This window comes from Manis pentadactyla, chromosome 7 (assembly GCF_030020395.1).
Source record: "Manis pentadactyla isolate mManPen7 chromosome 7, mManPen7.hap1, whole genome shotgun sequence".
Lineage (NCBI taxonomy): Eukaryota > Metazoa > Chordata > Mammalia > Pholidota > Manidae > Manis > Manis pentadactyla.
Genome location: NC_080025.1, coordinates 56,839,164 through 56,863,890, shown reverse-complemented (window position 1 = coordinate 56,863,890; position 24,727 = coordinate 56,839,164). Strand labels below are relative to the sequence as shown.

General features: G+C 39.2%; 1 pseudogene; it reads right to left on the bottom strand.

Moving 5' to 3' along the window:
* Window positions 1-360: 360 nt before the first annotated feature.
* LOC118916011 (E2F-associated phosphoprotein-like) overlaps window positions 361-24,727 on the bottom strand; it is a 31,729-nt pseudogene continuing 7,362 nt past the window's right edge.

The window sequence follows — 24,727 nt, the reverse complement described above, 5'->3', positions numbered from 1 at the left end:
TAGCGAACTTGCCCAGGGCTGAAACCCATTGTCAAGACACAAGATAAAAAAAAGATTACCTCAAAATGTCATTTGATATTAGATAATTAAAACCTCTTAAAGATTTGTTTGTATAAAATTAGTATAAGTTGTTTTTTTTTATTTTACTTATAACTCCAGAACATTTTAATTCTAAAGAGCTTTAATAAAAAGCTCTCGAGTTTCCAAATGTCCATCAGAAAGGGAACGAATAAGCAGCCCCATCAGAGCTGGGGAAAATTTTTTTTGAAAGGTGACAGAGGAATGAAGTTTGATAACCATTCTCTTTCAAAAAGATAAACGATAAAACACTGCTTCCTCATCCGCTCAGAGTGTACATGATATAAACAGGCAGGAGAAAAATAACTCCTTATTTGTTTAATATACAATTTTGGGCAATTAAACGCCAACTTAGCTATTTAGGAATGGCTTGCTAAAACGCTGAAAAAATGGAAGACTTCATCCTTGTCATAGGCTGCCACCTCAGTGGAACACTCAGTGCACATGACTGGGTGGTAGATGTCTTCCCCCTCTGTCTCTGCCTGCTCTGCAGCATCTTCGTGGTTAGGCCTCATCTTCTTGCTTCTTGTGGCCTTGCCTTTCTTCCTGTTCTCGGAGGTTTTGTATCTTAGAATCTCCTCTTTGTTTACAGAACAATTCTTCACAAACATTGCTCTATATTGAGTTTTATATGATTCATGCCTTTGGCAATCAAGACACAGTGTGGTCATGAGGGCAGGGCAATTCAAGACAGCATCACTGTTTGGAACAGCCTGCTGTTGTTGACATGGCCTCTGTGTTCCAAAGCCATGATAGCCTCTTCTCTGTGCATCAGCCCAGGCCTGATCTCTGTTATCTTTTTTCAGGATCATATAGTAATTCATCATTTATTGGAATCCTGTGTCATTTCTTCTTTTTCTTCTTGGTCACTTCTGCTGCTTTGTCTTCATCTTCAGAATCAGAATCAAAACATATATCATCATAGTACTTTGCTGAAGCTGTTCCAACTTTCCCATTTCCTGAGGAAGACCCTGTTTCCAGAGAAGATAACTTGTCCTCCATTGTTTTTATGGTGGAATTTAATTCAGCTTCCATTTCTTTTCCAAATTCATCTTCACTAGATGATTCACTTTCTCCAGTAAGACATTTTCTGATGAGTTTTGTTTTTGGTCAGGAGTTCCACATAAAAGCACATCCACTTCATCTTCAGAACTTATTACCAGAAGTAGTAGTCAGCACCCTCATAAGAGGCAGTCTCTGAGATGAACACTTTATGAGCAGTGTCCCATGTTGTGACTTCTCTTGGCCTCTTCTCAGTGCCAATTTTGCTCAGCCCTTATCCTATTACACTCCATACTTGAGATGAGGCAGATCACAGACTTGACATCGTGAAACCATTTCCTCCTGTTGTATGACAAGTTTTAAAGTCAGTCTCTAAAAGATTCTCAAACTCTAATATATTGCACTTGAAAATATTGCCAACATTTCTGAAATTTCAGCAACTTTTCTTCATGAATGACTTGTCTATTAGCAATCTTTTCAGACTTCAAACACTGCTTAGAACATTAAAAGAAAAACTAAAGGCATTTCCGGTACTTAATTAAATTCCTGGAGTATCTGATATCTTAAATATCAGAAAATTAAATTTTGTGTATATATGTAAATGATGTATTTTTTATATTCTCTGTCCTTATTTAGTAATAATAACAATAACAATAGCATTATGTTTAAGGGGTGTTTGCCAAGTTATAGATACTGTTCTAAATTCTTTCTATGATTATTTTACATATTTCTCAGTCTTACACATATGGAAACTAAAGTACAAAAGGATTAAAAACCATGCCTATTCCTACAGCAAGAACATGGGAAAGCCAGGATTTTAAACTGGGTTGATTGGCACTAGAGGACATGCTTATGGGAGCTATTTCATGCCGTCTCTTGGTGTCATCACATGGCACTTGCGTGACCTTGGGTAGCAGACAAGCTCTTTAATCTCTGACTTCTTCAGTTTGTTCATCTATAAAATAGGGATAATAGTATCCCTCTCTCACATGGCTGTTAGGAGAGCTGCATTAATTATTATTTGTGAAGTGCTCAGAATTGCAGGGGGCACGGAGTAAGAACAAAGTAAGTGTTGAACAGATCCTATCCAGTCTAGCTGGTTCCTGTATCTTATCCATTGTCTGCTATCAGGGCTGTGCTAGTTTTAAAAAATGACTTGAGTAGCTTCCATTCTGTGGCTACTTTTTATTAAATCAATTTTAGTCATTTATATTTTCTCCTGAATCACTGATTTTCTTTTTTTATTGGCATAGGTACAAAGAATTTTTTAATAATAAAAAAGCTCTATATATGACGGGTAAGATTCCTCAAGGGAGGAACAACCTAAGACAGGCACAGTCGCAGGGGGGTCATCAGGTGAGAAATTGGGGATCAACAGAGGTGAGGCTTAGAACCTCACCCCCCCTGTTCTGAGAGAAATCTTCTGCATACGTGGATGTTTTATTGCCCTTGTCTAGCTTGGATTAACACATAGTCTACAGGCACACACCTGATCATCTACATTTGCTCCCTTACAACACTAAACTATGTTTTCTACCTTTATCTTGTATCTATCTACCACTTCAGCATTTTATTAAAAATAATAATAATAAAGAGAGAAATGTGGTATCCACATATAAATCAAGTATAAAAACCAAATGAGTATTCATATTTGAACTGACTGTTTATAGTTCATAATGCATGAGCAAAACCGAAAGTTTCTGTGATGACTGCCCTTGTACTGTTCACTATGTAACTTATTCCCTATGTAAGAATTTGTTCTCCATGTAAGAACTTGTTTGTTATGCCTCAGAAGATTGGAGACTGACGAAAATTAGGCTTGGGGTGGATTAATGATTGTGCATTGAGCATTGACTCCCCTATACAGAATTTTATTGTTGTTAACAACCATTTGATCAATAAATATGAGAGATGCCCTCACAAAAAAAAAAAAAAAAAAGTACACACTTCCAATGGTAAAATAAATAAGTAACTGGGATGTAATGTATAGCATAAGGAATATAGTCAAGATATTGTAACAGCTTGGTATGGTGATAGCTGGTACCTAGAATTGTCATGTATATAAATGTTGAATCACTATGTTGTACACCTGAAACTAATGTAATGTAATACTGTGTGTCAACTACCCTTCAATAAAAATGAATAAAAAAATAAAAATAAAAAAAGGCTCTATATGGTTAACACCTTTTACTTTTCCAATTTTGTTTACTTGAATTTTCAAAGAAAACTAGTTTTGATTTTATTGGTTTTGTTTTGGTGATTTTTTTTCCCCAAGAAACCATCCTTGTATTTATCTTTTAATGCTATTAATTTTCTGTTTCATAAAATAATAAATTTCTGATTTTTTTATGTCTATCTTCTTTGAGTAAAAGCTTCATTTATCTAGTTTTAATTAAATAACTTAAAATAACAAACAACGCTCAACACCATACATTTGCCTGGGTATAGCTTTGATCACGTCCAACAATTTTCTATTTGTGCCATTCCTAATCAATCTGCTCTCGGGGTGTTGCCCAGTAGCTCTGTTGATAGTCAGCACCTTCCTCAGTCCCATTTATTCCCTCTTCATTTGCTCTCTCACAATACTAGCTCCTCTGGGGCCTCTCTTCTGAAGTAGATATTCTCTTGACTCAGTTTATCTCCTCCCAATATACAGTGATTATACATAATTGCAAAGAGGAAAGAGAGAAGATTTTCATTAGCTTTTCTGATCCAATTACATGATCCAGGCTCACAAAGGGACAATCAATAGGTCTCACATACAAACAAGGGCCAATTAGAAAATATAATAAAAATATTGGTGCCACTTATCATAACAGAAGAGAAGGATGGAAGGGAGGGAAATAAGAATGAACAAGAAACAGGCAAGAACTATACAAAGATGACTTTCAGAAAACTTCAAAATTCTTCTGAGAGACATTTAAAAAGAAAAACAGCTTGACTATCGATGAAGAGCTGTCTCTTGTATTGGAATAGAAAAAGCTAATATTGCAAGAATGTCAATTCTCTCTAAGTTAATACGTAAATGTGTTGCAACCCCAATAAAATATTAATTGATTTTTTAAATCAGAGCAGCTTGTTCTAAGATTTTTGTATAAATATCAAACTCAAGCTTTGCAAGAAAAAAAATTTCTGAAACAGAAGCATATGAATTAATCAAGTTCCACCAGATAACAATTACAAAGCAAATGTGACTAAGCCAGATGAATGAATCAGGATAGAATCCAGAACTAGGCTTAAATGCATATGCAAATTTAGTACACGACAAAGGCAACATTTCAAAGCAAAGGCATTGTTCAAATAATAGTAATAATGATACTATTCATAAATTATAATCCTTTCTTCTTATAAATGTTTTAATTTTGTCACAATATTATACACCTATTATATGTTACGACATTTCTTATGAACATTATACATTTTTATATAGATGAATCTATAAAGTCCTAGGAGAAAACAGGGGAATTATTTTTAAATTCTGGATTGGAAAAGGTCTTTTTAATATTCACTGAGCACTTGTTTTCAAGAATTTTTATAGCACTTTACATATATGTATTTATTTAATCCCCACACTATGATATGATCTCCATTTGACAGAGGACAAAAAAGTGAAGGAAATTTGGCTGTTGACCCCACAACCCAAAGGGGCAGAGTGGAAGTAATCAATTAGTTCTAATCAAGAGCTTGTGTTCTCAACGATTATGATAATGACTGACAAACCCAATGGACAAAGACAAAGGTGGAGCCAGTGGTAGGTCCTGGTCCAGCTGTCTGGGCTCAGTCCCACCTTGGCTTTTAAACATGGCTGCTATCTGTCTGCAAATGTCTAGGGGTGGGTAATTGTTAGCACAAGCATAAGAATGTCTTGGCATTATTGTCTCATCTGTGAACAGGTAGCAGGATGCCCATGGTGGCAGAGAAATAAACTGCCCATCGCCAGAAAGTGAAATCAGGTGATGTGATATGAAAATGCAGTGTTACAACCTGGGCCACTGCACCTGGCAGGGCCTTACTCTGGGAATGCCAAATGCCATTGGGAACAACCTTTGTGTCTTCCACAAAGAAGAGAAAGCTGAGGCGGCAACTTCCTCAACAGCTACATGCTGGATGGCTCCTGGCATGCCTTGTTTAAATGTTACATCTTGTGAGGATCAGACTAAACTACAGCTTCTGAAGGATTTATGTGTCAGAGGGCTCATTTTTGTCAACCCTCCAACACAGTTGTCTGCAGAATTACTTCAGCGTGTCCCTCACTGCCTGCCCCAAATTAAATTCCAGATGGTAAAAAGATTTTTGATATAGATCAATCTATAAAGTCCTAGGAGGAAACATTGGGGAACTGTTTTTAAAATCCAGAGTGAGAAAGAGCTTTCTAAGATGGGGGTATTAAGCTCAGATATTATGATGGAAAGAAGAATCACTTTTACTATATTAAAATTTAAGATTTTCTGTATAGAAAAAATAAAATCAAAAAGCAAACAAAAATTAGGGGAAATATTTGCAACTCCCCCCACCCGCCAACAGCAGACAAAAGGCTCATTTCTATGACACTTTGACTACTTAAAAAAAAACAAAATGCAAAACAAAACAAAAACCCAGTAGGAGAAGAGAACACAGAAGGCAGTTCACTACAAAATACATAAAATGGCTTAGAAAATATGAAAAGATATACAATCTCATAATTTTAGAAAGCAAAATAACAGAACGCAATATTCATCCATTGGACAAAAATCATTCCTAATGCACAGTACTGATTAGGGAAAAGGAAAGAGACACTTTCAGACACTGAATAGACTGATTGGCACATCTTTTTTGAGAGACAATTAAACATAATAATAGCACTAATAATAGGAATAGCTTACATTTACTGAGTATTTGCTATGCTGGATGGACTTTGTACTATGTGTTTTAGATATTCTAATTCATTTCCTCCTTACAACAACCAAGTGCAGTGCCTATTACTATCCCTGTGAGAAAGCTAAAGCACAAAAAGATTAGTAAATTTGCTCAAAATCACATGCACAATCAATGGAGTAGCTGGATTCAAACTCAGTCTGAAAAATTCAGTTTAAAATGCCAACCTTGGCAATACCCATAAAAATTCAAAACGTTTATACCTGCTATCTATATCCATTCATTAGGATTAGGTCTGGCTACACAACACGGAAAAGAAAATAACCATAACTTAAACAAGGTAAAAGTGTATTTCTCTCCCAAGCAAATGAAGTCTGGAGGCATGCACCCAAGATTGGTAGGACAGCTCTGTTCTATGGGGTGCTCAGGATTCTGGTTCCTTCCAGCTTACCACTCACCATCCAAAGGTGTGGCGGGAGAGCTCAGGGTCCAAGGCAGGATGTGAATTATAGCAAAGAATAAGTAATGAGTGGCCAAAGATACACATCAGTTGTTTCTCAAAAAAGCTCAGAAGCTGCCACATGACCTTTCCCCTTGCATTGCTTTGGCTGCAGAGAAGACTGGGAAATGTAGTCTTAATTCTGAGCAGCTGTAGGCATAGCTAAGCACTGGTGATACTGCGGAGGAGGGAATGAACGTGGAGGGGGCTCTTTCCTGCCTGCTGACAATGCAATTCCAGTACCAGGAAACTTCCCACCAGATGAATGGCATATTTCAAAAACACATTACAGATCTTCCTGGACTTACGATGAGGTTACTTCCTGACAAACCTGTCATTAAGTTGAAAATAACATAAGTCAAATGCACTTAACAAACCTGTTGGGAAAAAAACAGGCCCAAAATGGAATCTTTTGCTCCCACAATAGCAAACCAAGACTTATTTGCAGTTTCAACCTCTCCCGAAGATGTGACCTTCAAACAGTCCATCTGAAATTACCTGATCAATGTTAGGGAGGTAATCTGCATCCAAAGACCCCTGAGTTCTCTTCCCCCCAAAATAGGAGGCTCTGGTCTGCAACGATCCCTCCTCTCCTTTTGTGAATAACTTCCTCACCTCACCTGCCTTCTGCCAATAACCTTCCACTTTGTACAACTCCTTACAGTGCCTATGTACTAGAAGAGACTTTGCCTGATTCATGAGTTATTGAATAAAGTTAACGAAATCTTCAGATTTACTCAGGTGAATTTTCGTTAACACAGCTAACTTTACTGAACATCAGAGCTGAGTGTCGCCTGCCTTAAATAAACCTACAATTGGGCAAAATCATCCACAAAGCCTGCTTTATAATGAAGTGTGAGACATCTAGTGTGACTTACCAACTGCTGTCCTGAAAGTGGGAAGCAGAGTGGCTGTGTGGGCACAGAATGGCTGTGAATGCATCGGTGTTGACCCAGAGCAGCGCTCACTGCTCACCCACTGTTACCAGGGAGGACCTCGCCACGTAGCTAGCCCAGGAGAAGGTCCAAAATACACACTCGGAAGCATGGTTTCTGCTGAATGCATAAAGCTTTCGTGACGTTGTAAAGTTAAAAAATCCTAAGTCCCCATTTAGGTTGGGGACTGTATACCGGCTATTCTCCATCTATCCTTCCAGATACGTTTTCGACCCCACTCTGCCTGCCTGTACCCTACAGACTGGCCTGACCTCTGCAGACTGCATCAGTTGGGCTTCCTCATCCTCTGGCCTCCACTTGGGTTTGGTGGCTGGGCCTGCAGCAAAGCAGAGAGCTAGGGGAGATGCTAACTCCCACGGCTGTGGATTTGGCCAGCCATGGAGTCCAGTTTTCCTCAGGATATACAGTCACGGCCAGTCCCTCAGTCCTGCGGCCACACGTCCTGCTGGGTGGCCTCTCTCCCACGGTTAGGGCCATGGGGGCTTCTGTTAACACTGCTCCTTCCCCCGCCCTTTTGCGCCTAGGGGAGGTGAAGGTTTCTCACTCTTGCTGGTTCCTGAGTACTGACCATTTATCATTACGTCCAATAATCCTGCCAGAATCTGTGTCAACAGCCCCTCCATTCAGCTAAGCGCTGGATGTACCATCTGCTCCCTGCTGGGCCCTCATTGATACAACATGTACAAGGACTTTCACTGCAGCATAACAGCAATAGACTAGAATCAATTTAAATATTCATCAATAGGGGACTGATTACATACATATGTTGCAGTTAGAGTAGAACTATTATGTACCAACTTAAAAAAATGTCTCAATGTACTATGCACTTAAATTTTTAAGAGGGTAGATCTCATGTGTTCTTTTTTTTTTTTTACATGTTCATTCATGTAATACTCTTTATAGTCATGATCTCACTTAACAGAAAACTTCCTTAATATTCCCAACTAGTATACAAAGTTGTTAAAGGGGAAAACTGGGTTTTTGGAGAGCTTAAGTACAGATTTTAGAGATCTTTTTTGTGCGAAAAATAACAATTTATTATCTTAATCATTTTTTTTCCATTCTGCTTTTTATTTTATTTTTTATTATGGTATCATTAATATACGATCACATGAGCAACATTGTAGTTATTACTAGATTTCCCCCATTATTAAGTCTCCACCACATACCCCAATACAGTCACTGTCCATCATCATAGTAAGATGCTAGAGAGTCACTACTTGTCTTCTCTGTGTTATACTGCCTTCCCATTGCTCTCCCTATATTGTGTGTGCTAATTAGAATGCCCCTTAGTTCCCTTATCCCTTCCCACCCATCTTCCCCAGTCCCTTTCCCTTTGTTAACTGTTAGTCCATTCTTGGGTTCTGTGAATCTGCTGCTGTTTTGTTCCTTCAGATTTTGCTTTGTTGTTATACTCCACAAATGAGTGAAATCATTTGGTCCTTGTCTTTCTCCGCCTGGCTTATTTCACTGAGCATAATACCCTCTAGCTCCATCCATGTTGTTGCAAACGGTAGGATTTGTTTTCTCCTTATGGCTGAATAATATTCCATTGTGTGTATGTAGCACATCTTCTTTATCCATTCATCTACTGATGGACACATAGGTTGCTTCCATTTCTTGGCTATTGTAAATAGTGCTGCGATAAACATAGGGGTGCATTTGTCTTTTTCAAACTTGGCTCCTGCATTCTTAGGGTAAATTCCTAGAATTGGAATTCCTGGGTCGAATGGTATTTCTATTTTTAGTGTTTTGAGGAACCTCCATATTGCTTTCCACAATGGTTGAACTAGCTTACATTCCCACCAGCAGTGTAGGAGGGTTCCCCTTTCTCCACATCCTCGCCAGCATTTGTTGTTCCTGGTCTTTCCCCAGCTATGTATAAAATACAGATACAAATATATACTTAGATGTGGATTTAGGTAGATTTGCATGTGATATATGTATATATATGTGCGTGTGTGTGTGTGTGTGTGTGTGTGTGTGTATATATATATATCAACATTTAGAGGTTTTTGTGAAAAAATTAGAAACTATAAAAACTAGAAAATAATAGTGGGGAAGAATAATGGAGGCCTAGAGTAAGACAGAGATTTATTTTCACTGAATACTCTTTCATATCATGTGAAATTTTACAATGTATATATTACCTTTACAAAAAGTGAGTTAGGAAAAAATATTGTTTTCCTCAGGACATATATAGGGAAGTGTGTAAGTAGGACAATAGCATCCTTTGATATTCCACTACTGTAATTTGGATTCCAACTTCATCTCCTCTCCACTCTCTCCTCGCTTTATCCCCTCCTCCAATTCAGGGCCACTCAGGAGCCTCCTTTCTAAGAAAGGGCAGCACTTCATCCCCTTGGGGTTACTGTGGCCTTACTGTGGCTCTTCCCACTTGACCTTTACCATGATTCAGAATCTTCTTGCTACTTACAGTTCTTAGAGCTAGCCTTTCAAGTTCTGGCCTTTTAGAAAATTAAACTATCTTTTTGCAGGTACTGCAAAAAGATCTTATTCTCTCAGTTTACAGCTCTTAGAATACAGTGAATTCTCCCAGGACAGGACCCTGGGGTTGAATTCAAAGGCACCAGGGTCCTTACTGAGGCTTTTGTCTTTGGAATCCCATTTCTTCCTTCATTTATTGATTTCACATCGATTTATTGAATACCTGCTCTGTTCTAAAACTGTAGGAGGTACTAGAAATTAAGAAAAGGAATGAGCCCTATCCTCAGAGATTACGCCTTATGGAGGTGACACAAAAGTATAAGAGGTGCCAATAGAAGTGAATATAGAGATTAAAGTCAGGGCTCAGAGTGGTCAGTTATAATCAGGGACCACGATGGGTACCTAGAAGGACTTCCTGAGAGTATGAGAGATGGGGGGTGGTAATGAAAGCTGAGTAGGGGTGCCCTAGGAAGGACACTTAAAGCAGCAAAGCAATGTAACTTGAAGCAGAAATTTAAGAAGACTTTAGGTTGTCTGTGGAAGTTCACAATGAGGAATCAGTCTGTGGAAGGTCACTTATTTCATCATCCTCCTAGATGGAATCAAAAGGGAAAGGCAGTGGAATGGATTCAGAGTGTCTACTACTGTCATTATTCAGGAAAGAAAAAAAAAAGAATGGCTAGATGTTTGTTGTTTTAGATGCATTAAAATGTGTTTCTGTTAAAATGCTGCCTCAGAATGTTCTTGTACCTGTGGCGGAAGAGACATCTAGGTATGAAATAATCAGGCATATGAAGGAAATTGCTGAGAGTTGATCATGCTAGAGCACAGCGGCATGGACAAACAGCCAGGGAATAATAAGGATGCAGAGGTGGGGGCAGGACTGTATGGGAAAGGCCTTTCCTATCATGCAGGAAGTGCAGGGGAGCACAGCTTAGCCAGGCAGTGGTGGGATTAGTTTTGTGTGTTAGTAAAACCACTCCAGGGGGAGTACAGATGTGAGGTCAGTTATGAGACTATCTGCCCAGATTGCAGGTTAAGAAACATGTGATTTACATAGTAGAAAAAGCTCCATCCTTACCTTCCTCTTTATGCTGTCTGTACCTGGTCACCATGAAAGCTGCCTGACACCTACTAAAACAACCCAATCAGTAACAGGTGGTAATTGAGTACCTCTATAGTATTGTGGTAGACATGCGGGGGCAGAAGATACAAAGTACAAAACACAATCCCTTGTCCTTAAGAACTTGAAACTTAAGGGACAGTGGAGACAAGCAGACATGAACAATTAACTAACAATAAAAGTCAGAACCTGTGTTGAAATACTACTACTTCCTGTCAGCATCAAGGATCAGACACTTTATTGCTTTAGAACTGTTAATATTGCCAACATATTAGAAAGTTCCATGAGTGCTGGAACGTTGTGGGAGGTCGGCCTTTTCCAAGAACAGGCATTTCCCAAACTTGTGCATTGTGACACCAGCTAGTCTAATCAGCAGGCTCCCTGTCCTCTGCTTCCTGCAGAATGCCCCGGCACTTTTTCTGACTTACACCACCACCTGGCTTAGCAAAGTAGGTCACATCAAGGTGTTTGGCTCAGAGACAATGAGAAGCTCTGGACCATGCTGTAACTGAAAGAGACGGTGATACTACCTTCTGTAGGGACACTGAAGAGTAGGAAGACCAATAAGCAGATTATAGCTATTGCCATTCTTTTTATCTCTAACCCATCCTCCTCTTCCTTTATTATAAAAGCCTATGTGTACTCCAGTAAAATATACAAATTCAATACATTTCTATTATCTTGCCACAGAGTGTCATAAAAAATACTATCTTACATTGTATAGCACATTTCTTTTATAAAATTCTCCCACATGAATCATTGGATCCGCAAAGCAAACTGTAGAAATGAGTATTATTGACCCAATTTACTTGGGCTTCATTTCAGGCCCAGGCCCTGTCTCACTCCACCGCTGGAGGTGAGTAAGCGGGTATCTTGCGGGTATCTTATTTGCTCTCAGTGGTGGGAGCTCCTCTCCTGTGGAGCAGCCCAGCCTGGTTTCAAATGTCACTTTTCTCTGCACCCTCCCTCTCCTACCCACCAACTCTTTCTGCTGATTCTCTCTCCATGGAATTCAATTCAATAGGCAATTAATGAATGCCAACCACAGGCCAGCCAGTCACCACACTAGGAATTGAGATGACCACACTGACACCCTCAAGTGTAGCCCAACTAGCTGGGGAGGCAGGGAAGCAAATTATTATAATATGGCAACTGTTAAACAATAGAAGGATGCACCTGGTAGTACAATAGTTCCAAGAAGGAAGTGATTAACTCTGACTGGTAGGCTTAAGTACGTGGTGGCTGAGCCAGAAGTTGAAAGATGAGTACACAGGGTAGAGAGGATGTTCTAGGCAGAGGGACCAGCCTGGGCAAAGGTAAAGGAGTGGGCAGCTGCAAGAAGTCCAGTGCAGCTCACCTCTTATCTGTATCGACACCCTGGATAATTGGAGAAAAACACAACAGTTACTTCAGGGCCAATGACCTCAAGTGAGGTCACAAGGCTACTCACACCCCTAGATTACTAATTTACAACTTCTTTCTCTGCAAACTTCCAACTGTTTCCACCCCCTTTTCTCTTACAACTTGGCTTACTATTGCATGAAGAAAACTGAATCAGTAAGAAGAGAACTTGCAAAATCAACTGCTACCACATCTCAAATCCCACCTCCATCTACTCCCATGTACTCTGCTCTCCCCAACATTAGTGCAAATGATCTGTTCATCCTTCTCTGAGCTAACTCGTCTTTGGGCACTAGACTCGAGTTGCCCTGTCCTTCTTAAGGCCATTGCTGCAAGCAGTTCTCCCCCACTCTCCCATATCATTGTTTCCGTCAGCAAAATGGAAAATACAAGAATGCTGTTATTTCTCAAATCATGAAAAGAAAATAAAAGTCCCCTCTTACCCCAATTCCTTTTCTTCCCACCACTGCCTGTTTTTTCCTCTGTCACTTTGTAACACAACTCCTTGAAAAGCTGTCTCCAGTCCCTCTCCTTTAGTTTTCTGTTGAACACACTCCACTTAGGTTTTTCTCCAGTGCTACTGAAATTGCTCTTGTTATGTGTCAATGATCTCCACACTGCAAAATCCAACGATCATTTATTTGACCTCCATTGGCAGTTGACTTGCCATCAGCACTTGACCCATTTGATCACTCCTCAAAACATGTCTTCACTAGGCTTCTGGGACTTGATGGTCTCCTGTAAGCTCTCCTTCAGTGACCACTCCTTCCAGTTTCCTTTGCTGATTTCCCCACATCTGCCAGAAGAACTTTAAGAGAGGGATCCCCCAAGGTCCAGTCCTCCTCTTCCTCATGTACTCTCGCTCCCTGGGTGATCTCATCCAATCTCAAAGTTTTAAATACCAAGTAAACCTCCCATAAGTCCCACCTGAATCTCTCTTCTAACTGCAGATACCTATATCGACCTGCATACTCAAAATGCAGCTTAGATGCCTGATAGGCATCTCAAAATCACCATGTTAAAACAACAACTGCTGATAATCCCCCTAAAGCCCACTCTTCCCATGACCTCTAACAGACGAGTTCAAACTATCTCCATCCTGTGGCTCAGGCCAAAAACTCCAGTGTTATCCTTGCATCCTCTTGTTTCTCATACCCTACATTCAATCCACAGCAAATCCTATTATCTCTGTCTTTAAAATATATACAGAATCATAAGCCTTCTTACTGTTCCCACCAGATCCAAGCTATAGTCTTTTCTGGATTATTATAATAACCTTCCTATTTGTCTTGTTGCTTATGCTCTTGACTCCCACTGCATTTATTCTCTTGACAGTGCCAGGGTGATTTTTTAAAAATGTAAATTAGATCTGACCTTCCATCTCATCTAGAATAAAAGCCAAAGTCCTTTCAATGACCTGTGTGTGCTACATGACATGCACCCTCCCCACCCCACCTCTCTGGCTAAATAAATGAATGAGTTAATGAGTAAATGGATGGGAAAGAAGAGGGAAATGGGATGAGAGTGATACTAGAGAATTTTTCAGGTGACAAACAACCTTTTTAACACAACCAAGGAGTTCACACTTTATTTGAATTCAGTGGGTAGTCATCAAAAGTTAAGAATTTTAGTAAATAAAGATCTCCAGTAAACTCTTTCTAGGATCCAGTCTACATGTCATCTTCTAATACAAACCCTAACTTTAGTTCTCTACCAATCACCCATCTGTACCCAGAAATCCAGCCCCAGCAAACTCCTTTCTGTTCCTTTAATATGTCACATTTTCAAACCTCCATTACTTTTCTCTCTGTTCCTTCGGCTTGGAATGCCCTTCCTTTTGTTATGTGTCTGAAACATGTCTACTTTAGAAGATGCGCCTCAAATGCCATCATAGTTGTGAAGTGTTCCCTGACCACCCCAGAGAGTTATGTTTTCTTCTCTGGGCTTCCCGAGTGCATTCTACCCCCTTCTGTTATGGATGTTATCACCTCACTATAATTATTTGTTTACATATTGGCAAGACCCTGGAGGACAAGGTCTGTGATCAGTTCTTAATGAGACCCCTACTCTTTGCATACAGTGTCTTCAACCTAGTGGATACTCAATATACGTTTGTTGAATGAAAATGAGCCAGCAAAATGGAATGAAAATTAATAGAGGATATGTATAAGAGAAACCTGAGGAGTGAGATGTCATCAAAAACAAAAGGAGGGTTTTCAAGAAGCAAGGAGTGGTCATTATTTCAGAGATTTAAATAAGCTGATATATGTCATTATATTTAACAAGTAGGAGAGATTTGGAGATGCAATAGTCAAGGATCAGTACCATATAATAAAAATTATTAAGTATGTTTAATTCATTATGTATACTAAATATATTTATATTTTATGTAAATGTATATAAATTTATAATTAATTAATATGATTTAATATGAGGAACTGAGTGCTCAAACATCATTAAAAGGGCTGGATAAATGGGGTTTAGACTGCACCCCTGGACTCCCAGGACAACACTGCAGAACTGTCCCACCAGAGCAACCCCAACCTCTGCCACAAAGGGAAAACTAAAAATCAGAAGACCACCACCAAAATTGTTGGCTCTGGAGCCACTACAACCTGGTACATCTGTATCAGCCCAAAGATATCCTACATCTGCCGGTTGATACCAATGACTGCCCTAAATCTCTTCTAATGTTGCCTCAGGAAAACACATTTCCATGACTATGCATTAGTTTTCTATTCCATAGAAATATGCAAATTAATACAAACTCTTAAAAGAATATCCATTTATCCCAATTCTGTAGGTCTAAGATTCAGGCACACCCTACTGGGTCCTTTACTTAGGATCTCACCAGGTAGAAGTCTAGGTATCAGCAGGCTGGGTCCTTATCTGGAGGTTCTGGGGAAGAATCTACTTCCAGGCTCTTTTGGGTTTGACATAATTCAGTTCCTTGAAGTTGTAGGACTGAGGTCTTTGTTTCTTGACTATTGGCCAGGGGTTACTTTCAACTTCTACAGGCCATTTATAGATCCTTCAATGGACATTCTTACAGGCACTCTCCCACATCATAGCTGGCATCCAGATCCCTCATGTGGACACCCCTCTAGCTTCTATTACTTCCTACAGCCAGAGACTTTCTACTTTTGGATGGGCTTATGTGATAAGATTAGACCCACCCAGACAATATCTCCAATTTTAAGATCAACTGTGCCATATAAACACAACATGATCATAGGAGTGATATCTCATCATAGTCATAGGTTCCCAGAATTAGGGTATGGAATCTCGAGGACTATTTTCAGAATTCTGCCTACCACATTGTTTGCAAAAAAGCAGTAGAACCAATACATACACCTTTCATCTTCTGCATTAGTCAAGATTCTCCAAAGAAACAGGTCTAATAAAATAGATATCCATATAGAAATAGATTTATTATAAGAAATTGGCTCACATGGCTGTAGGGGCTGACCAGATTAGAGTTCCAAGAGCTGCAGGATGAGTGGGCAAGCTGGAGACTCAGGAAGAGCTGATGTTTCAGTTTGAGTCTGAAGGCAGGATAAACCAATGCCCCAGTCAGGCAGTAGGAATTCCCTCTTACTTGTGGTAAGGTAAGCCTTTTGAGTCTATTCAGGCCTTCAACTGATTGGATGAGGCCCACCACATTAGAAATGGTAATCCCCTTTACTCAATCTACTGATTCAAACATTAATTTTATCCAAAACACCTCTACAAAATAAATAAATGTGTGGGCACCCCCAGTTCAGAGGAGTTGACCCATAAAATTGTCACTCCTTCCAAATCTCATGCAAGTACATCCAACAGGCTGGACCTAAGTCCTTTCCAGAATCCCAGCTGCAGGGAAGTCACAAAGCTCATGAAGGTGCATTAGAACAATGTCTTTCAAACATTTGACTCCAATTTACTATAAGAAACACGTTTCATCACAACCCAGTATAAGCACATGTACACACACACACTCACACACACATATACACACACATTATAAATGAAACAAAATTTCATAAAACAATACTTATTCTCACTAAACAATATATTCTTGTATTTTCTTAATGGTTCTGTTTCATTTTAAACTATGCTGATCTGAACCCACTAAATGGTTCCATGACCTCCTAGAAAAGCAAGGCATCATTAGGGAGGTGGACTGACTTTGAGGATCAATCGACTGTACCCACTACAAATGATCTTTGGGAAGCAATTTTCCTTCAGTTCTATGTCGCACAATGTCTGATACGTAATACCACGATTGTTAAGTTTAAGTGAATATATATAGATAATGGGTTTTTAATTCCATCTGAAGACAGAGCAAAGTCTAAATTCTTTTACAAGGGTAGGTCTATATTTATCCAATAAAATAAAACAATGGGTTTCAAGGGATTCCCTTTTGCTGCTCCTCACTCCCAGTCAGGAATGCTAAATTTGCAAATCCAATGGAATATATGGGACCCATTTTTCAAGGGAGAAAAATGACTACTAAAGGGATGTTCATGTGCAAAGCACAGACATGACTAAATATTGTAAACAGGTGTTGAAGCATGTAGAAATTGTCAACTTCTGTGCCACATATAATAAGCACTTAATGACTCCCTTGCATTATCATGTCAATGTATAAGGCACAATTTAGAGAATGCTGTTACTCAACACCAACTTTCAGGTTTCATATTTCTTTTACACACTGCCAGATGGTGAACTGTGCCTCTTCAACAGGAAAGGCCCTAAATAAAAATTCATTGTTGTCCTACCATTCAGTCTCTCTTACAAAGCTGGTCTCCAGTGGAATGACTTATTTGTTTATATGTTTGATTTCTGTTGCTTGGATAAGCACAGACATCTTCCTGAGTGCAGTGTTTCCATTTAGCTGTGCTCATGCCCTAGACAGCTTTCAAGCATCAGCCCAGAGAGTTCAACCTGAATTGATCTTTATCTCTGTTGCCTCATCACTGGCAGAGTTTCACACAGTCAGATTTTGTTCTGTCTGACTGAGAAAAAATGAGGAATTTTGCCTCCTTAAACAAGAATCATATTATAAAGTCTTCCTCATTGAGTTGTAAAAAAGTGTGAACAAGGGGAAAATGGGGGCATTATAGAATCCAGGAAGTAAAGCTTTAGGGCTAGATTCTGGTGGTTATAGTAAAACCTTAACATTGCTTAAAGACTAGAAAACACTGAAACCAGTGAAATTGTGATGGTTTGGGGACTTTTACCATTAGGATTGTCAAATGTCTGGATATATGCTCTATACAGAAGCAATGAAACTCAATCATTTATTTAATAAAGATTTAATGAGCACCTACTATGTGTTATTTATTTACAGCTCTACTATAAACACTGAAGTGATCAAAACAGACCAAGTCCCGGCTTATTACATAGTAGGAGGAGGCAGAGAAACACTACCCAGGAAACAAGCAGTTATAAAGAGACAAAGTACACGTATGCCTGGACTCAGCACCTGGGACCTACCACCAGCTCTGAGTTGCTTAGATAAACACATACCATGTCGCCCATCCCATCTAGGGACTATAGTTCCAAGAGTTACGACATATCTACAATTGCTACACATTATACCTGCCAGGGTGCTTCCCTTTCTCCCAGTTACATTTATTTTTAAGAAATCCTATGTTTTTTTTAGGGATACTGGATATTCAGAGAATCAGTGAATGCTGGAGGATCAGGTTGGCAATATTAGCCCTGGAAGTCACGAGGCAGGATGGTGTTTTCTTTATAAACAGCTTTATTAAGGTATAACTGATATACAGTAAACTGCACATATTTAAAGTATATAATTTGGTAAGTTTTAACATAAGTATACACACATGAACACATCACCATATCAAGGCAAAGAACATATCTGTCACCTCTAGAATGTCTTTGAGTCCCTTAGTTATTCCTCCATCCCACAATTCCTTAATTCCCATCCCTAGGCAATAACGGGTCTATTTTCTGTCATGATGGATTAACTTGCATTTTCTAGAATATTATATAAATAAAATCATACAGGACATACTCTTTCTTTTTGGGGGGAAGGTGGGAATCTGGCTTCTTTCAATCAGCCTAGTTACTTTGAATTTTATCCAAATTGTTGTGTGTATTAATATTTCATTACCTTTTTGCTTATCCATTAACATATCAATGGATATCTGGGTTGTTTCCACATTTGGCCTATTATAAACAAAGCTTTTATGAACATTCATGTAAAAATCTTTTATGGACATACACTTTGACCTCTTTTGGGTAAATACCTGAGAGTAGATGGCTGGCTGATTTATGTGCTAGGTATATATTTAACTTTTCAAGACTGTCCAACTATCTTCCAAAGTGGTTTTACCATTTTTACATTTCTATCAGTAATGTATGAGAGTTCCATTTTTTCCATACCCTAGCCAGCACTTGATAGGCCAGTCTTTTAATTTTAGACATTCTAATGGTATAGCATTATCTCATTGTAGTTATTTGCATTTCCTCTTATGATGTTGAGCAGTTTTCATGCCCTTGTTTGCCATTCATTTATTTTCTTTTGTTAATGTGACTTGTCAAATATTTTGCCAATTTTTTATTGGATTGTTTATTTTCACAATATTGAGCCTTGAGAGTTCTTTTTATGTTCTAGATATAAGTCCTATATCACATCTATCATTTGCAAATATTTTCTCCCATTTTGTCTTGTCATCTCAGACTCTTAACAGTTTTTTCAAAAAAAAAAATTCTTGGTTTGATGAAGTCCAGTTAACTTGTTTTTCTTTTAGTGAGTCATTCTTTTGGTGCTAAAGATAAGAAATCTTGGCCTACTCCAAGATCACAGCATCTTTTTCTTTAGATAACTTTTAAAATGTTGTGCCACTGTATTCTAGATTACATTGGTTCTGATGAGAAATCTGCTTTCATTTTTATCTTTTTCCTTTGGCTTCTTTTAAGATTTTCTTTTTATCTCTAGATTGAAGCAGTTTTGATTATGGTATTCCTTGGTGTAGTTTTCCTCATGTTCCCTGTGCTTGAGGTTCACTGAGCTTGTTGGATCAATGTGTCTATAGTTTTTTTCAGCTTTGAAAATTCTTGTCCATTATTTATTCAGTTAGTTTTCTTGCCTGTTCTGCCCTTTGGGGATCCAATTACATTAAACCACTTGAAGTCCTCTTTTCCCTGTGTTTTTTAGATATTTTCCATTGCTATGTCTTCAAGTTCACCTGCAATGTCTATATGTCATTAACCCCAATCAGTAATCATAGACCAGATTTTTCATTTTAGTCATTGTAGTCGTCATCTACCGAAGTTTGATTTAGGTCTTATTTATTACTTGCATGTCTCTATTTAACATGCTCAGTTTGTCCTCTAATTTCTTGAACATAAGGAATATAGTTTTAATAACTATTTTAGTGTCCTTATCTATCATCTGTGTGATTTCTGGGTCAGTTTCAATTGATTAATATTCCCCCTCATTCTGAGTTTCTTTATTCCTGTTTCTTTGCATGCCCAGTAATTTTTTATTGGATGCCAAACATTATGAATTTTACCATGCTGAGTACTGGCTATTTTTATATGCCTATAAATATGCTTGGCTTTTTTTTCTGGGACACAGTTAAGTTACTTAGAAATAGTTTGAACCTTTCAGGTCTTGCTTTTAAGCTTTTTTAGGCAGAACAAGAGAAGTATGTAGTTGTGGGGTAATTTTTCTCTAGTACTGATGCAAGATTCTCTTAAGTATTTCTATTAATGGCATGTAAATTATGAGGTCTTCCATACTGGCTGTTGGGAACAGGCATTATTCTGGCCCCATATGACCCTGGGTATTGTTCTCTCTAATCCTTTTGAGTTTTCCTTTGTCTGGCCTAAGACAGTTTCCTTATACACATGAGCTGATCAATACTCAATTGAATACTCAAGGCAGACACTGTAGATCTCTGGCATTTTCTCGGTGTGCAACTTTCTTCTCTCTGACACTCTGCCCTGTGACGTCTAGCAGCCTCCCTGAACCAGTGACCCATCTCCACAATTCATGGAAACTGCTGGGCTTCGGCTGCTTTCCTCCTTTCTACACCACAGCCTCAAAACTCTTTCCAACCAGCAAACTAGGACACTGCAGGGATTGCTTCATTTATTTCCCAGGCTCAGGGATTACTGCCTATTGACTCATATCTGATGACTTGAGAAAAGTTGTTCAATATATTTTGTCTACTTTTTTAGTTGTTTCCAGAAGGAGTATAAATCTGGTCCTTGTTATATACTGGCTGAAAGTGGAAGTGTTAACTCCAAATTACATTTTAATGTTGAGTCTTATTTTTCTGATTTTTAAATTTTTTTTTCTTCTTAGATGATAGACTTAATGTGGACATATGGGAAATGACAATTGCTAGACATGGGGAGAAACTAGAGGGAATGAGATGACAGATGAGAAGCATAGTTAAAAAAGAAAAAGGAAAGAATTAGGAATGGAATGAGAATAAATGGTCAAATTCTAGAGAAGGGGATTGGTGAAGATTATCAAAACCATTTCAAATCCAGCTCTCACCTTTAACTCACCTAATATGTGGCTGAAGAAGGAGTCTAGCTACTGTTTTCAACTTGAAAATGCTAATCTGTCAGTGAGCTTTACCAATCTTAGTGGTCTTCATAGCAGATCAACAAAGGCAAAATATAGGTAGGAATTTGTCATCTCTGTTTCACAGAAACAACACCACCAAAACTATTGAGTAAATGACAAATTCAAAGTCAATCAAACAGTGCCTGGGTGAGAACTAGAAATCTTAAGTATATCTTTTTACTATTTAGTTCAAATGATTACTAGCATCATTGCCCTTGGGAGAGATCTAGTTGTGGCACAGAGGAAGACACACTAGGCTTGGTGTAGGAGTCTTGGGTTGTAGTACAGTGCTGTCACTAACGAGCTTTGTGATCTGGAGGAGGCCACTTCCCTTCTCTAGCTCTGTTTCCTCAACTGGACACTGGAATCAGAGCTCCATGCTCAATGAGGGGTCACTGTGAGGGTTATATGAGATGACACATGTCAAATTTTACACAGTGCCTGACACTTAACAGTACCGTAAGGTTCTGGGTATTATCCCTTTTAGAGTGATTTGCATTTTTGTACTGAGAGGATGCCTTAAATACAGAGAGACGAATCTGTAACTATGGACAGTCAAATAAGAGCTGGACAGAGGCTTGGCTTACTCGGCCACTTCCTTCTACTCATCAGGCCATCCCAGCCCTGGGCTCCCTTCAAATCAAAGAATCAAAGTCAGATGACCTGAGATTCACCCACTAGGGATTTGACCTCAGATGTTGTTTAGCCCCTTTTGGCTGTTAAAATGACTGTATAGATAGCTATCATTTATGGAGCACGTGGTCTGTGAAATCAGGTGCTGCATTAAGCACTCTTCACATACTGTCATTTAATCCTCATAACCTTTGTTATTACTTCCATTTCATAGATGAGGCAACTGAGACTCAGAGATGTTAAGTAACTTGTCCAAGATCACACACAACACAAATGGTATGCCTGGGAAGGGCACCAACCCTGCTTCTATGCCTACACATGTGTTCTCAACCAAAGCATTATACTGCTTTCTCATCTGCATGTTAAGGATCCAGCGAGCTAAAGGCCATAAGAGTTAAGATAGTGTGTGAAAGAACAATGCCCTCACTGAGTTCTTCCCTTCCCTCACCCAAAACATTCTCGTATTAACTGAAACCTCACTCTGTATAATCACAGCTTCCTGAAATCCCTCTCAAAGGAGCAGTCTGCTCACTCTTACATAACCCACCCATCTCCCATTCCTCAGAATTCCTTCCATTCCTTCACACAGGATTCTACTGCCACATTCAGAATGTGGCTCTACCACTTTTTTTTTAAATTTCAACATTTTTTTTGGTATCATTAATCTACAATTACATGAGGAACATTATGTTTACTAGACTCCCCCCTTCACCAAGTTCCCCCCACATACCCCATTAGTCACTGTCCATCAGCATAGTAAGATGCTGTAAAATCACTACTTGTCTTCTCTGTGTTGCACAGCCCTCCCCATGCCCTCCCCACAGTATACATGCTAATCATAAGGTCCCCTTTCTTCTTCCCCCCCTTAACCCTCCCTTCCCACCCATCCTCCCCAGTCCCTTTCCCTTTGGTAACTGTTAGTCCATTCTTGGGTTCTGTGATTCTGCTGTTGTTTTGTTCCTTCAGTTTTTCCTTTGCTCTTATACTCCACATATGAATGAAATAATTTGGTATTTGTCTTTCTCTGCCTGGCTTATTTCACTGAGCATAGTACCCTTTAGCTCCATCCATGTTGTTGCAAATGGTAGGATTTGTTTTCTCCTTATGGCTGAATAATATTCCATTGTGTATATGTACTGTATCTTCTTTATCCATTCATCTACTGATGGACACTTAGGTTGCTTCCATTTCTTGGCTATTATAAATAGTGCTGTGATAAACATGGCTCTACCACTCTGAATCATGTTGAACAACTCCTCCTGTGAGCCCCAACCCCAGCTGACAGTCTTTGTGTTTCCTCTGCCCATCTTCATGCCTGTCAGGTCCTTCTACCCAAGCCACTCACCCCCACTCATTTAAACGTTGGCACCTGACTCTCAGGCATCCTGCAGATTCTTATCATCTAGACAATTTCAACACCTGCCCTCATGGTTCATCTCACTCTCAAGTCTCAGGGTCCTAGACTTCGTTCCACTTCAGCCCACTTCAGAAACCTACCTCAGACTTCTGGTGGCCCAAATGGCGCAAGCCCACTGTAGCCTATTTCTCCCTCTGATTGCAACCACACACTGGTCAAAATACAAAGAGCAACTACTTGAGAAACTTAAAAATTAGCAACAGCAGGCAATGGGGGAAGAGCAGAAAAACTTGAAACATGCCCCTGTGACAGCTATTGTTACGTGTCAGCCTGAGTGGGCCATGGGGTGCCCAGATAAAGCATTTCTAAGTGTGTCTGTAAGAGTGTTTCTGGATGAGATTGGCATTTGATTGGTGGACTCGGGAAAACGGACCCCTCCCCAACGTGGGTGGACATCATTCAATCCACTGAGGGCCTGAATGGAAGAAAAGGCAGGGAAAGGAGAAATTTGTCCCTTTGTTCCTGCCTCATTGAATGAGCTGGGACACCAGTCTTCTCCTGCCCTATTGGATTTATACCATCACCTCCTCTGGTTCTCAGGCTTTTGGACTCAAACTGAATAATTCCTTTGGCTCTCCTGGGTCTCCAGCCTACAGATAGTAGATGGTGGGACTTCCCAGCCTCCACAGCTGTGTGAGCCAATTCCTCACAATAAGTCATGCATGCATATGTGTATCTATTGGTTCTATTTCTCTGGGGAACCCTAATACAGACCCTTATATGGAAAGTTTGCTTTTCCTCCTATTGTCTCCTGTGGCTGACCTGGGGGGCCCTGCTGTGGAACTCTGAGCTGGGTGTGGCAAGGAGAGGGGCTCTGTCTTCCTGGCCAGAGGCAAAGCAGCTCCTATTAGACAGAGAATGTGAAGGGAATCTCCCAGGTTTTTTTTTTCTTTTCTTATCATTTTTCTCTTTTCCTCTTTCTGCCCTGCTCAAAGAATAGTCTCAGTTGAGAGTTACATCATAGTGAAATGAGAACCTAAAACCCCAAGAAAAAAGACCCTTAGTTTTTCTGGCCAGAAATACTGAGAAGCAGTTTGCAGCACAAACGGTATGAGAGGGAATACCAGCTATTTTTTTCCTATTTTCTTGCTACTTTACCTCAAGGGCATCTGAGTCTAGCAGAAATGTACAATAACATGCCAGCTAAACCTCCCAAAGAAATCCTAGCTTTCTAGGCAAAGGTCTAAGAAAAGGGGCCCTCTGAAAGTGGAGAGTGTGGGAGAAATCCAAGAACAGGGAGAATGGAATAAAGGAACTCCCTAGTTCTGTGCATGAACCGACACAAATCCTAGTACCTCCCCTGAGCATGTGCATGGTATGGATACAATGCAGCATAGAAAAGGCTTACAGATTGGAAAGAAAAAATAGAACTATCTCAACTTCCAAATGACATGATTATTTACATGAAGAAATCCCAAGAAATATACACAAGAAGTTTCTAGAATGAATAAATAGTTCAATAAGGCCCCAGAATATACAGTCAATATATGAAAATCAGTTTTACCTTTAATATCAGCAATGGATCATTAGAATATGAAATTTTTTTAAGTACCATTTAAAATCACACCAAAAAATGAAATACTTAGATTGAAATCTAACAAAAAATGTACAGGATCTGTATCCTGAAAGCTACAGAAGACTGATGGAACAAATCAGGAAAATGTACATGAATGGGGGGATATGTCATGTCCATTGTCATGTTAAGTTAACATATCAATTTTCC